A 16,418-nucleotide genomic window follows, 5' to 3' on the forward strand; every position below is an offset into this window, starting at 1 on the left:
ACGTCCAGATCGTCCGCTCTCAAAATTCCGCCATCTCTCTCAACACATCCACCACTGCTGGCGGCTCACCTCCAACTGCGCAACGCTACGGGCTGTTAACATCCAGCTGCCCAACACTACAATAGCAAACAACAATGCAAACCAGCCACAGACTGCACACAGCACAGCCAGTGATTTTTATACAGAGCGCTACGTGGCGTTACCAATAAATAAACCTAAACAGCCTACTTACAAGTTATCTAGTCGGTCAAATTAATCACGATTACATCATTACATACTTCTGTGGCCACGAAAAACTTAACTAGTACAGTGCGAACCCTATCAGTGACGACATGCCGCATTTTCTCTACACCTGACCATCATCCAGACGGAGTGCGTCCACAGCCGCGCTCTGTCCTCAGCACGTCCCAGCTAACAGGGCCCCAGCACCTAACGGACACCATGGACCCTGTTTGAAACGCAGCGTTCCCGTTGGCTGAAGGCCAACATGAGCCATCTACACTCCTCAGATCCAATCTCTCTGAGGTATCCCAATCAATCATCGAGTTTAGTTTCCCTAGTTTCTCTTTTGGGAAGCCTACTGAATCTGTTAACTATCTTTGGAACAAGCCTTCGCCTTCAGAAATCCATTACACTCATACAAAATGCCCCCATACGCATTGGGAAAGGTAGAGAGAGGAAGAGGAAGCGTGATGCAACGCAAAATTTATTAATAGAAAAGCTTTAGAGGCTCCTCCCCAAGTCCATAAGTTGAGGTTTTACTCAACAAGCGAGGACAAAGAAAAAAACAAAGCGCCTCATGCCACATCAGGCAGCAGTTCTGCAATCAGCTTATCAGTTTCTGATATCCCTCTACTGGCGTTTATGTAACTCAAGCATGGTTTATGTTCATCTAGTGTCTGTATGGACTCCTTAGGCAGAACATGTTAGCAGTCAGCACTGGCTGCTACTAGAAGATAGACCATGCTATGGGTCAGCTATTCCATGAGACTCTTACTAGAAGACAGAGAATGCTGGGAGTTAACATTTATATCGAGGTCGTACTGGAATGGAAATTTGTAAACAGTTTTTTTGTATATTCTCTAATGTAGTTAACGTATTTGGATCAATTAATTTCTGCTTCTACTCCAGCGTGCAACCACTTTTCTATGATATTCAAGGTAAGAAAATACATTTATATGTAGATACTTCCATAATATGATTTCAAGTAATTTGTAAGCCCCATTTGTGCATCTGCAATGTCTTGTACTTTTTCCAGTAGCAGTTCATTTTTTCCCTTCATGGCAATTGTTTGCACGGAATATACAAATTTTCTGTTCATTTAAGTCTACAGCGTTGTAAACGTCAGATAATGCTATTATTATTAAGAAGGTCCAGAATGACTGTAAAATAATTGCAGAAATTTATAATTCTTCAAAAATCTTTGCAGAAGGACCTTTTGGTATTCTATTGAGTATTTAAAATGCATTTTCAATTTAAACTGTAGTGTAGTGTTAATTTTTCAGATGTAGAAAGGAGCTCGATTGGTTATTGTCGCTATTGCTGACGTGCTTTTTGTGTCTGAAGTTAAAATTTCGTCCTGTTTGGCTGATATACAAGTTATTGCTGCCATTACACGTGATCATATGTATACATATTCTGATGTTTTAATATTGGCTGAAGGTACTTTGAGTTTGAGGTTGTTGTTAGTGTAAGGGGCTAACTGTATGTTTGTGGTTTTGAATAATGCATTTATTTTGTTAGATATTTAGCCTAGCTAAATTATCAGTATGTATTTTGTCTTACGTCTATTTAAAGTTTCCCTTCCAAAAGTAGTTGTATTGTTCTATGTTTGGGTACCATGTGTTTGATGTTTTTTTAACTATGCCTGGATTGAATTTATTTATGTGAGCTATGTCACAAAGTGTGTCCAGCGCTTCCCATACTGCTTATTTTTCTACTGGTACGTTAATTAGTCTATGTGGCATTGAGAGAAAAATGCAAGTTTCTGCGATTTGCGATGGTAGGAGTCAGCATTTGTACTGTTGTACTTAATGGTAGATTTTCATTAATATCAAATGTGTGTTATTTGTTATTTTTGCTAATCTGAGGTCTAGGTAGTTTACGAAATACTGTCATAATTTCCATAGTGAATATGGTTTTGTATTGTAATTTGTCTAAGGTGTGGTGAATATCTTGGATGTCTGAAAGATTTCCATCATGTTGAATAAGAGTGTCAACCACATATCTATCATAGTATGAGATTTAATTCAATATAGGCCAAAGAATTTTTCTTCTAGGGTATTAAGGAAATGTCAGCTATTGTGCCAGCCCCACTGTTCCCCACAGCTATTCTCCACAGTCACTCCATCTGCTTGGGTATAAAATTTGTTTTCGAATTCCAAGAAATTTTGAGGTAGTGGAATTTCCAGGAGATTTATGATTTCATGGCTTCCAGCAATTGATGTTTTCTTGCATCGTATTATAACTCGTGTAGCTTCCTGCACTAGTACGGTAATATACAGGTCTGTGTTATCAAATGAGACAAATTTACCATTTGATGCAATCTGTGTGTCTTTTATATTTTTGCCAGAGTGCATAACTTTTGTGTTATGTACCTTTTGTTATAAGTATATGGGTTTGTTAGTCATGTATGGTGATACTTGCTTATCGGGTGTTTTGCACTATTTACACACATCGCTTTTGGGTGCATAGCAGTCAGTGACTAACGTGTCTTTGGTTCTGTTCACATTTTTGGTGTACTTGGTTTACTAATAATAAATACTCTTTGCTCTTAATAGATTAACATATTTTTACAATTTTTGATTACATATTTTGTCGTTGCTTCCAGTCTGTTGCATGGGTTAAGAGGTAATTCAGTGATACTGTTAGCTTTAAAGAATGCCATGACTTTATTCATGTAAGTGTTGTGGGTTAATATGACATTGCTATTGCCTTTACCAGCTTTTACTGCTGTAGTATCGTTTGTCAATAATCTTTGCTGTATGTGTTTGAGAGTACTGTGTTCTCTGCTTTACTCACGGTCCTTGTAGTGTACATCGAGGGCATTATAGAAGTTTTCTGCAGCTTTGGCGCTGTGTTGTTTGTATTTCAATCCTTTGATAAGCACATCAGATTTCTTTCCTGTAAATTCAATATATTTGCTCAATGATCAAATTGAAACTGGAGTTAGTAGCTGTGGGTTCGGTATTTTATGCACTGCTGGGTACACATTAGCTTGTTCAATTTCTTGCTGTGTGTATATCAAATTTGTCTGCTTGTGTGACATGTGTTCTGTATACAAATTAGAAATGTAATCAAACATCAGTGGCGCTACTCTGTCACTCAGCTTTCCTCATTTCTTTGCTCAGTATATCTTGATTTATTCATAACTTTGCATGTAGTTGCTCATTTACGACACTAGCTTTGATTTTTGTGTCACCTTTATGGAAGCAAAAGATGTTTGTTGTGCCTTATGTCTTTAATTACCTTCACCATTTTGATTTGCAAACGTAGAAATCACAAAATGTTCCTCGTTACTTCATATGAGGCTATGAAAGTGATCTCTGCAGGGGACGCCAAAGTGAAAGGGATCCTGGCTGGGGACGCCGAAATGAAAGTGAACCCGTTTGTAGGCTATATAAAAAAAAGTGTGATTCAGAAGCTGGCAGGGTCATACACAATGAAAGTTATCCTGTCATGGTGGTACCCAATGAAAGTTAACACTTGGGGTGACTATATAATAGTGATTATTTCAGTTGATAATTTGATTGAGAATGTAAGCAAAGTTTAGTTTACTGACAATATATATTTTCCCAAAAGCAAGGACAGACAGAATATGTGTTAAACACAAATTGATAGAATCGTGAACAACAGACAGGTGGTTTAAGATCACAAAGGACAAGGATCCAGTGTGGCAAAAGTGAGTCAAGTACTCTGGTCCTAAAATGTGGATAACGGTATCTGTGTTAATCTGACGCTGAGCAGACTTTGATTGTTCAAATCTACAGACGTTTCTATTGGTGCAGCTGAGAGCATTTGGCGGTTGGGATTTGTCCGTCCAGACAAGGCTGTAGCAGCAGTATGTTACCCTGTTTGCTTCGTGCAGTGATGTTACTTGCAGCTGGCGCGACGTGGGCGGCATATGTGAGGCGTAATGCGGCACCTCTGAATCGATCGCGGCCACGAACGAAATGAAAATTGTCACGATCTAGCGATCAGGCAGACGGATCTCCATTTACTCTCTACCCTGGCTCACTTATACGACAGAGCGCACAAGGATGACAAACGTCAAGACGTAAACCAAAAACGAATAAGTATGCCCTCGGCAAACGTGTAGTCCGAGACGTTTGAAGCCACACTGTCGGTACATTAAGAACACCACAGGCTCCCCAGTCTAACTACTCGCAAGTAGAGTGAGTCTTAGGACAGGTCCCAAGTACCAACCAAACACGCCACAGTTTCAACCAGAAGTCGCTTCCAGAGCGAAGTACAGAACAAGAGAGCCTCACAACTCTCCAGATAAAAAGCATTCCCGTTTGTTTGCAAAGTGCACGAACGACACTGCCTTCACCCCGTCCTGAGCCAACCAAAGAGCTTTGGAGTTGCAAACTCTCCCCTCCTACATGATAGCACAAACTCACGGCGAACTAGCGCAAGAGTTAAGTGACTTGCGTCTCTGGGAAAAAGGAAACCGCCAATTACTGACTTTTCGAAGTTTTCACGGTGGGAGACGTTTTTTTCTTCTGATGTCGCGTCACTTCCCACGGCAACAAGCGGACAGATACGATCTTAAAGATTTTTATCTAAATTGCTTGTGCCTTGGAGCAAGTTATTCCTAGCTGTGAGATGTAATAAACATTCTGTCTCAAAACATATCTCAGACGCCAGTTTTTCTCTTTACAACCAAGGCGGTCGATGGATGTGGGTCACAGCCCTATCTAAATTATCGGCGAACACGGAAACTTCTAAATTTGTATTAGGCGTGGTCCAGGCCACAATGCCCGGTTTACAACTCCACTGTGTAGATTCGTCCTAGTTTTTGGCTGGCGCTGATGCAGGTATAGCGGGCGTTGTCCTGCTGGAGACCCGTCCCGACACTGTCAGTCCTAGATATGTATTGGCCTGTCCAGCAAGATTTACTGAGGGATGGGCTCGCTGCCACTTGCTTTCAACTTCCAAACGTACCATTTCTACGAACTAAGAACCATAAAAATACTTCATGCTTTCAGTGCCCTACCAGGCTACATCAACGCCTGGTCCGCCTGTTAACTTTTTGGAGTCTTGCACAAATTACGTCACGTTATAACAAAATCTTTATGTAAAATAGGTGAGAAAGTAACTTGTTCCCTCTCACTGCTCTCTACTTGCCATTGGTTTCTGCATGGGTAGTGTCTCACTTCAATATTGGATAGTGTGACATGAACCAAATGAAATCATTGAGAGTAATAGGAGAATCTCATCCTGATAACCGATACATAAATGTGTGAAAAAAGGTAATTATGCCATTCAGGACTGCCCATACCTAAAACACATCCTAGTTTGACCTCATTCATTCCAGGGGTCATTCATTCACATGAAGCTGCAAGCCAGCAAGATTACATGAAAAGTTTTCTGTCAGTAATATGAATTATGTTAGACCCAGGGGTCACAGCTACATCACAGACGTCTCATAAACATTTGATAGGCGGTTAAAAGGCCTTGCAGTGAAGAAATATACCCATTCATACCATATCCTGAGGTCAGAGATGTCTAATGTCCCTAATTATTTACAATGTCTTGGAGTGTGAACTGATCTCTACTCACTGATTTACCATTGCTCAATAACTCATTTGATCTCAATCATCAGACACATACATATTCAAATTCTTAATGAACAAGCAAATCAAATGTGTAATCTGTTTGTCTTATTACCTAAGCTGTGTAATTTGTGTATTAATTGTTTATATGACATAAAAACAAATCCAAGCACTTAATCGGAGCATCAATAAAGGTGCAGAACAACATAAAAACACAATCAAGACAGTTCAGTTGATACATACAAAAAACGCAAAAAGATATTACATAATGATATTGAAGAAAGGTATCCTATCGTTCCCTTCACAAGGGTCACTGAGGAGACAATTTTACAATTGAAAATATCACACGGATTGACGACATGGCACTCACATAAACTGTGACTAGTAGGACTGAAGAACAGCAATTTGCACCAGAGTGGAATGGCCTCTCACTCAGCATATGACGTGGCAGAAGTGGTGAAGACGTCTCTGGCGTTCCCCCTTATCTCAAGGTAGCATTTGGCAACTGGCAGCAACCGACATCTTGGGCAGCTTACGGACCGTAGCTGTACTCTTGGCGTCATCCCAGTCAGGCAGCAGTTAGCCGTCAGTGACTGGCATGACAGTGTTGCATTTGACGTGCAGCCTGGCTCTACCCATTCACCTCTGCACCAGAACACGCCTGCCAGCACAGGACATCGGATTAGCTCACCTTTTGTCGATGGGACACGTACCTCTCGGCTCCCTGCTGAGTCGGTTAGGCCTAGTGTGTTTGTCAATTAGTTCACCCATTAGCCGCCTTGTGGGTCGTCGGCTGCTAGGGATTGCTGCTGGTATGTGGTGGCGTCCTGCTGTCTGCGTGCATAGACAGCCGGGCTGCATGACGTAGGGGCATCAGCTGTCTGCGGCCCAGTTCTGTCACAGTGGGCAGGTCCCCCACACCCGGTCTGCCACAGCTGAGAGAGGGTGCCCGCTCCCTTCCCCCTGATGTCGTGTCTGTCGTGTCTGCGCAATCCTCATGTGTGGTCAACTGCCATATACTCTCACAAATGTCATTACATTGATATAATCAATTTACAGTAAAATAAAATACAGATGAATACAAAACTTTTTTCCTTAATATAATTACGTACCTATTTATTTATTTATGTTAACACTAAGGATGCAAATCCAAAAATAAATTTTGTGACTGCAGGGCCCCCTTAAAGTTGTATAGACGTAAATTTGTGGTGTGAGGTGTCTTTGTTTGTGTGTGTACGTGTGTTTGTTAGCTTTTGGTTAGTTCTACTCCTATCATGCACACTAATTTCTTTTATGCAGGCTCTACCTCTATACCTCCACCAAATGTGCAGACTTCTGCCAATACTAAATACTAACTTATTGTACTACCCTATGCCTTTGCTAATACTACCCACACGAATTTCCATGCATTTTATTCCTTGTATACTCCTCTTTTTTTTTTCGGTGTCCGTCGGTGTTGTCTGCTGATGCTGAAGTGGCCAGAAAGTGCGTCTACTCACTCAGGTGCTGGTGATTTGCCTGAAACCTTTGAAGTGGCATTTTATGACAGTATACTCGTGATTGTACGTAGTACAAGTGTGACCCCTGTCTCCTCTCTCAGGATCACTGCTGCTGAAATGAAACAGAAGCATCTGCACTATCTACATATAAATATTTTTCTAATTCAAGTCTCATCCATGGTCCATCATTTTGTTTCTGCTTCCTATATCCGGGTCTGGACTTCGCCGCTCTACCATTACTTGCACTTGCCCGTGCTAATTCCCCATACATAATATTTCGCCGATGGCGCTCACATGGCGCTGGCCAAAATTCCACCATGACACAGGTTACATCGCCCGACAGGCAATGGCTCAAACACACCGAGTCTTAGCGTCGACACGCCCCCAAAGCGTGGACCGCTAACACCATACGAAACACATCCGAAAATCGAGACGCACTTGCTCTATGGCACGATTTTCCGTCTAGACACCACGAGAAACATAAAGTACATCCGTCCATTGGACAGTGTACAATAAACCACGGAAAGTAAACAGAAGCCATTTCATCGACCGTGGTAATAATTGTGAACTCTCTTCTACGAGAATGCTATGACAGAGTATGACGCTCAATTGCAGAAATCGGACAACCGTTGTGAGGCCCAAAGAAATAATAGCAGTATTGAGTTGTTTGGAGTACTCAGTATTGCATCGTGCCTGGTTTGGTATGCCACAAAAAAAAAAGTGCCAACTGTAATGCGATATAATTGGATACAGAATTTTTCATTCAATCTGTCACCTGCCAATGAATGCTGGCGTGAAGATGTCACAAATACGCAACTGATTTGAGCACGTACAACAAGGACTCCTGCTGAAAGCTAATGGAAATGACAAACAAACAAAATAACACTGAAATAGAACAAATGTAAAATTACGCTAAGCAACACAGTATCAACATTATATTACGTTAAACTGTTAATCCATGGAGACTATTTTAATACCGCACCTTCTCTTACCTTGAAACACGTATGTAACGTAGCAGCGATGGTGAGGCACGTTAAAATCTTTGACCAGAGAGCCTATTATCGTGGTTAGTCTGCGCTTGACCGCGCGAGTGTTGCGAGTAGTACGCTAGTAGTCGTCATGCAGAGCAGTCGGTCAGTAGTAGCAGCCCAGTGCAGTTGTGTGATGTAGTCTGTCGGCAGTAGTGGTCTAGTCCTGTCACGGTCACGAGCGGGACGCAGTCGGCGAGCGTCGAGATGGCATTCTGGTCAAGATGCTGAATGAGGTATATTGTTAATGTAGGTAACCATCAGATAACGTAAAGTTTATTTATTGTAATTAATTTTGAACAAGTGCCCCAATAATAATTTTGATTTCAATACAATTTTTAACAAAAAAATCATTTAATTGAACCAACGATTTCTTTCCATTTCCCTTAAAGAAAAGTTTCAGTTAAATTTCAAAAAAAAAAAAAAAAAAAAAAAAAAGTATTATTTGCAATGCAGTTCCTCCAAGCCGTGGGCAACAATAAGAGCAGAAATTTGACATGCAGTTATACTGAGGTAAGAATTTAATTATGATTTTTGCACAGGGCCAAAGACCGGTATTTCGGTGTAACTGAGTTTACATTGTCACTGAAGTCTCAATAGCATTGAATTGTTTTTCATTATTTTCGTGAGGAACTTATACTTGGGTCAGATTGCGATTCTCATTTTTATTGTCATTGTCAGTAGATTTCATTGCGGGAGGTTACACTTGGCTCCCATTTATTATTATATTTTTTATTTAAATATTTCTGTGGGGACGATATTGCTTCTTGGCTCCATTTCTATTAAATATTGTCATTTATAAAATTTTTGTGGGGAGGTTACAACCTATAAATGTACTATTTACATTTATTCTACGAATACCTGACGGAGATGACGGGGGTAGTCGCTGAAAGCTTGGGATGTTATCCAAATTTGACGAGGCAAGTAAACCGAGAACTTTTTGTGCAAGGACTCCGTTGCGAAAGACTGCGTAGTCGTATCAATTCCTGGTTGAACTTTCTCTGCGTGGCCCCTGCGATGGGTTACGTGGCCTCAATTCCACATATTCGCTACGTTGGTCATTCCACTGTCCCCGACCATCGTAGGTCCTGCTATTGCTTTGCTGTTCGTCCCTAGAATCTTATTGATTCTGGTTCGAGTTCTGTTGCTCTCTCCAGTTTCCGTTTCGTCGGTAGTGGTTGTTGTTATGATTATAATGTCCTCGTCTTCTTCTATTTTCCCATGGTGACTGGTTATTCCCAATGTAGTTTGAATTTTGGTTTCGATTCTATCGTTTTTTTCCCCATTTCGTCCATCTTCATTCCTCTCTGCAGAATCTGGCCAGTTACGGTCATTGTTTCTATTTCTTTCCCGCAAGTTGTGAATATCATCCACGTATTCGAGTTCGCACAACGCACTATTGAACGATTCGTTTGAATCGCTCCATCTACCGATCAGCAGTTGCTGGTAACGTAATGGTAATTTAATGTAGCAGTGCCTCATAATTTCTTTGGAACGGTAGGGCTGACCCAAGAATCGGTTCTTCTTGCCAGGGATTCGAAGAATTTGACAGGACTGCGGAATCCAGACGCTTGTAAGTCCCTTCCTAACATGATCTCCTGTGTGTCTTGCGATCAATATGTGCTAAGAAATACGTCCTTAAATTCTCGGTAGGAGCGACAACTCTTCGCAACTCCGCTTATATAATCGACCCTTCTAAGGAACCACATAAACTGGAGCTTGTACTTGAGTGGCCAAGATTCTGGTAGCACGTGATCGTACTGTGCCATCCAGGTCTTTGGATGTAATGCGTTGTTTGCCTCCTTGTAGACTTGAAACTTCTAAATGATGGTCCAAAAAAGTTTGTGGACGAAAGGTTCGACGTATCCACCGTACGAATTTTCTCGGGTGCAGCAGGTGATTCCATGTATCCGTACCCAGACGATCCTCGTACAATGTTATGGTATCCCCTCATGTTTTCAGATTCACGTAATAACGTATCTGACTTCCGCAGACGTGTACAATTGTTTTCCGGCTCGGTCTCAGGCACGCTGCGTGTTACCGACGGAGCATTTTCTATTACGCGTTCCGCTGCGGTAGGAGCATATTCCTGCCCATATGTAGGGAGTGTGTCCTCATTTAACGGTTCGGAGAGTCGCAAAACATTTTCTTCGCTTCTGTGATGCTCTCGATGGTGCTCTAACGTACGAGATTGTGTCTGCAACTGCGCGACCCGCTCATACGCCTGCCGAACGTCCTTAGTCAACTCGATTTGTTACGCGGCGACTTAAGTCTGCTGGTCTGTAACTTCAGAGATTTTGGCGTGTTTCATTTCTATCTGTTGAATTCGCTTCGTCGCCTCATTCGTTCTTTCCTGCGTTTCTTGAACTATTCTTTCGCCTTGTTTTTGGAGGGTTGCAAGTGCATTTTTTATCTTACACACCTCAGTTCTTGCCAGTTTAACTTGTTCTTTGGCCACTGATGCGTCCTTTCGTGCTACTTGCGCTACCAATCGCGCTGTTTTGGCATCGCACTTCGCCTGGTCCGCGAACTCGCGCGTTTCTACCGTCGTTTTCTTGAAATTCTCTATCTCTTCTTGGAGTCCTGCGATCTCTTTCTTGACTCCATGAATACAATCTGTGACCGTTCTTATGACTAATTTGTGTCTTTCCTCCTCTTCCTCCCGTCTCTTTTCCTCTGCCTCTCCTCTCTTCCTTTCTGCCTCTTGCATGAATTGCATGACAGACTCAAACTGAGATACACCGCGAACACCATCCGGACTAGATGAACGAGATTCCGTCATTCTGTGACGTTACATTCTTCATTCTGGTCTGCCAGTCTCACTGACGGTGCGTCTAGTACCAGCAGTGCCTACATTTTGTTCTGCTGCGGTCTCCACTTTCGTTACCTGATTGAGACATGTCGTCATACTCTGGGTTCTACGTTCGACATTTCTCCCCTGTCTGCAACTAAATTTATCTGAGAATACCGTGTAATATCAGCTTGGTCATCGCTAATAACCTGACGTGAATTCGTAGTTAACAATACACAACTACTTCCGCTACTCTGTAGCAAACGCGTCTGCTTAAGCATGTACTCTAATCCTGACCCAAATGAATTTAAAAACTACACATTCCTATGCCACACAGAGGCTACTCTAAATTAAGCTCCAGTGAGCTACCGATTCCTAGTTCCTGACAACGTATGCAAATAACAGCGTGTTTGTCTATGCTAGTAAACAAAAATCTCAATCTATCCTAATAAATCAGCACAACGCCGTTCGCCCTCGAAACAAACAATCAAGTGGCACAGCAGTCACAACCAAAACATGGAAATACATACATACAGTAATTAAATATTAGCACTATCTCTAGGTGCCAGCAACGTGAATCTATTCTACTCAGTGCACCACATTAAGCATGGGGAACAGAAACTTCACTCTGCAGCACTATCTACGATCTGACAGTCACAGAAGGTGCCTTCGATACAAAATTCTGCGCAAGGGACTTCAAATTGAGTGACTACGCTAATCAACGCGATATGACGTTCACAGAAGTTGCCATCAATTCAGAATTCTGCGCAGGGGACTAAATTGGCGATCTCAGGGTCACAGAAAGTGCCATCAATCCGAGATCCAGGCGGGGTGGACACAATGAAAGTGAACCCGGCAGGAGACCTCAAATTGAAAGTGATTCTGGCAGGAGAAGCCGAAATGAAAGTGAACCCGTTTGAAGGCCATATAAAAAAAAAGTGTGATTCATAACCTGGCACGATCAAACAGAGTGAAAGTTATCCTGGAATGGTCAGCCCAAATGAAAGTTAACACTTGGGGTGACTATATAATTGTGATGATTTGATTTGATGAGTTGCTTGAGAAAGCAAGCAAAGTTTAGTTTACTGACAACATTTATTTTCCAAAAAACAAGGACAGACAGAATATGTATTAAACACATTGAATGGAATCGTGAACAACAAACAGTTGATTTAAGACCACAATGGTCAAGGATCCAGGGTGGCAAAAGTGAGTCAAGTACTCTGGCCTTAAAATGTGGATAACGGTATCTGTGTTAATCTGACGCTGAGCAGACTTTGACTGTTCAAATCTACAGACGTTTCTATTGGAACAGCTGAGAGCAAGTGGTGGTTTGGATTTGTACGTCCAGACAAGGCCGGAGCAGCAGTACGCTATACTGTTTGCTTCGTGCAGCGACGTTACTTGCGGCTGGCGCGACGTGAGCGCAGATGTGAGGAGTAAGGCGGCACCTGTGAGTCGATCGCGGCCACGAAAGAAATGAAAATTCTCACGGTCTAGCGATCAGGCAGACGGGTCGCAATTTACTCTCTACCAGAGCCCTGAAATCATGGCAGACTTCAGTGTGTGACATACCGGTTCGCTGGTCGTTCGTCTGGCTCACTTATACGACAGAGCGCACAAGGATGACAAACGTCAAGACGTAAACCAAATACGAATAAGTATGCCCTCGGCAAACGTGCAGTCCGAGACGTTTGTAGTCACAATGTCGGTACAGTAAGATCTTCACCACAGGCTCCCCAGTCTAAGTACTCGCAAGTAGAGTCAGTCTTAGGACAGGTCCCAAGTACCAACCACGCATGCCAGAGTGTCGACGAGAAGTTGCTTCCAGACCGACGTCCAGAACTAGAGAGCCTCCTTATTACGTACTTATGGCATTGCTTGATGGACTGCACACCAAATATGTTTCGTTCACGAAAATTGTTTATGTGATGGTCATTCTAGAAGAAAAGAACGTCTTTCTCTGACAAGTCGCACAATACTCTCTCCACCCCACCGGCGTGCTATTGATCTTCCTAATCGTTGGCCATTATGACACTAACAGCAAGCAGAAATGACCAGTTAATGTTCATTTGTGCGCTTTTAAAATGTTTGATAAAATTAACGTCCCTGTAAAGTGTGGGGTTCGTTGTGCAATATGGTATCTGAAAAAAAAAAAAAATAAAAATCACGAAAAACAAAGCACCAGTCAATGGAACAACGTCATTCACCATTTCCACCAAAAATGTTATGGTCATTTTTGAACAGAAAGGACGTACTGCTCATCGTCTTTATGCCCAGTGGGGAGATCATACGTGCAGCGGCCTTATTTATTAGCTTCAGCGACTGTGCTCAGCCGTTCAAAACAAACGTTATTCAATGGTTAAAAAACATGATAACAACCGAGTTTGCAGAAGGCGTAGGAAAGCTTGTAAAAAGCTACGTCAGGTGTTTAAAATCGAACGCCGACTGTGAAGAAAAATAAACAAAGAAATCAAAATACGAGAAAGTAATTGTACTATGACCATAATGCGCTGTGGTTTCGTGTTTTTTGATGGTTGGCAGCACTGAGTGGTAGAGGGACATTGCATTGGTGCCTAGCGGTTCGTGCTTGGTGTAGCTACTCTTCCAAACAGCTTCCCATACGAGCAAACCATTTGCGACTTTGTCTAATTTTTCTTGTACCTTAGGTTTCTGGGCTATACACGACACTGTTTAAAGGAGAATAGCTCGATATAGTTATAGGGTCGAGCCAGGCATGTATGCTTTCACGCCCCGCAGCAAATTCACTGCAAATAATAACCTATAACTGTGACGCTGCAGTCAAATGGTCTATACATTGGCTAGAACTCAGTTCATAAAATACACAGAAATATGAAATAAAGGTTAAACGTATAATGTAACAAAAAAGGGTTCTACTCTAATGTCTGTAATTGCTGTAGACGACAGAGAACTATACTGAATAACGTTTATCCAAGAAAGGACGCCTGGTCCCGGTTGAGGTTCGAGTCCTCCCTCGGGCATGGGTGTGTCTGTCTGTCCTTAGAATAATTTGGGTTAAGTAGTGTGTAAGCTTAGGAACTGATGACCTTAGCAGTTAAGTCCCATAAGATCTCACACACATTTGAACATATGAGCAAGAAAGGACATCTCAAAAAATGAGAATTAGGCCAACGATATTCAGATAAAATACAGACTGAAAATGCCCTTATCAAATGCACAAAGCTACGTTGAGAGTGTTATGACAATGGGCTAAAATTCTCAGACTAAATAGTCATGGAAGATGCATGAAAACTAAGTCAGTTTCGTAACCACAATACACGAAATATGCAGCAGCTCGAAGCAGTTCAGAGCTCGACATGATGATTCACAAATTGACACATGTGATGCAAAGAATAGTACATCATACTTTGTCCATTCTCAGTTACTTAACGCAAGAGGAATCTGTTAGAGCCCTTCTGTGGAGCACATTCAGACCTCCAAAAATATGTCCTCTCAAAAGTAGGAGTATCATGGCTGTCATTCATTGCCCAGAATCAACCACCTGTATGACTGAATCACGCGTATTACCGTACACAGGTCTGCCTTCTTCCAGAACCTGCCACCATATGTCCATAATCGCTCACTTGAGCTCTTCATTGGAAAAAAAGTCCCAGTCTTCAGTTGACCCCAATAGCGTTCCACGACTCTCTGCTTTTATATTGGCTGAAGGCAATTACCAAAAGAAAAAACATCGTTCTGGCTTTATACAGATTTAATCCGACTAATCTTGAGCACGTTCCAGATTAAACTAATATATTACAACAATATCTGAACAAAAATGTGTTATAAACATTCTGTCACTCTCATCTAATTTACAATAATTAGAAATAAAGGTTTGTCCATAAATGAATAAGCCAGTATTCTTGCGAAAATGTGCTCACGGGAAATGACAATAGAGTGTTGTTAAATATTGATTGTTTAAACTATGATGGAATGCTATAATATCAGATACTGTCTGTTGAAATCGCATGAAGTGATTAAATGTTGTTCATTATGTGAAATATTAACTTCTGTATTTTTAAATATTTTCAAATATTGTTGTATCATTTGATGTGCTTCATTTTTCTGAGTTCACAGATGTATTCAGATCTGCACTAATATTTGACTGTGCGTTATTGTCGAATCTGAAAGAGTTGTAACTTAACCATCTTTAAGATTGTCTGACACTCCGCCATTTCTTGCAGCATTGTTTCCCGCACAAAGCAATGCGGACGACAGCCATCCAAATTCCCAGCGGTGACGCTGTTCATCTCTGCACCTGGACACGGCCAGGGCGTGACGTCCTGGTCCAGTACGACTCGCACCCACCACAGCAAGAAAATTCAGCTCTCCTCAAATACCAGTACTGGCTGGACGAATAACTCGCCTACATACCTGTAACGTTACAGGATAGTCTGGCCAGACCGAGCATTGCAGGAACCCAGTAGAGCGTAAGCTGATGTCGAAGTGCCCAGTTGTGTGAAAGATGTCGGTAAGAAATCCCGCCAAATGTGAACTACGTGCTATGATCCGCTTCATGCACGTGATGGCAATAACACCTACTACTATTAATGAGAACGAGAACGAGGCCATCCTAACCAACAGTACACAAGTAGCTAATGTATTTAACAACCATTTCTCAAGTGCAGCAGAAAAAAATGGGTACAATAGTTCAAAAGTAAAAGCCAGGCTGTACATGGAAGAGTCTGTTTTGAAAAAAGTTAGTCATATTAAGTTTCACCTAACAATCTCTTGTGAAATAAGTAAAATTATTAAATCTTTGAAAAATAAATGTTCTCTGGGAGTAGATGACATCTCTAATGAGATATTAAAACAATGTGGCATAATTACGGCTGATGTTCTGAGTCACATATGTAATGCATGGTTAATTCAAGGAAATTTTCCAAGACAGGTTAAAATATGCCATTGTGAGGTCTCTATACAAAAAGAGGGACACCACAGATGCCAATAAGTATCGGCCAGTATCCCTGCTTAAAGAATTTTCAAAAATCTTCCAGAAAGTATTGTCTCAAGAGTGTTTAGCCATCTCAACAGTAATGGGATACTTAGTAAATCACAGTTCGGAATTAAAAAATGCTGTGCCACTGAGACAGCAATATACAATTTCACTGTCCTCATAATAGAGTCCCTAAATAGTAAAATGTCACCAATAGGAATTTTCTGTGACTTGTCTAAAGCATTTGATTGTGTGAACCATGACATTATATTACAGAAATTTCAATTCTGTGGTGTAAATGGAATAGTATATGGGTGGTTTAAGTTGTACCTACAGAACACAAAGCAAAAAGTTTCCTTATATGGG

Source organism: Schistocerca serialis, chromosome 6 (genome assembly GCF_023864345.2).
Source record: "Schistocerca serialis cubense isolate TAMUIC-IGC-003099 chromosome 6, iqSchSeri2.2, whole genome shotgun sequence".
NCBI classification, from domain to species: Eukaryota; Metazoa; Arthropoda; class Insecta; order Orthoptera; family Acrididae; genus Schistocerca; species Schistocerca serialis.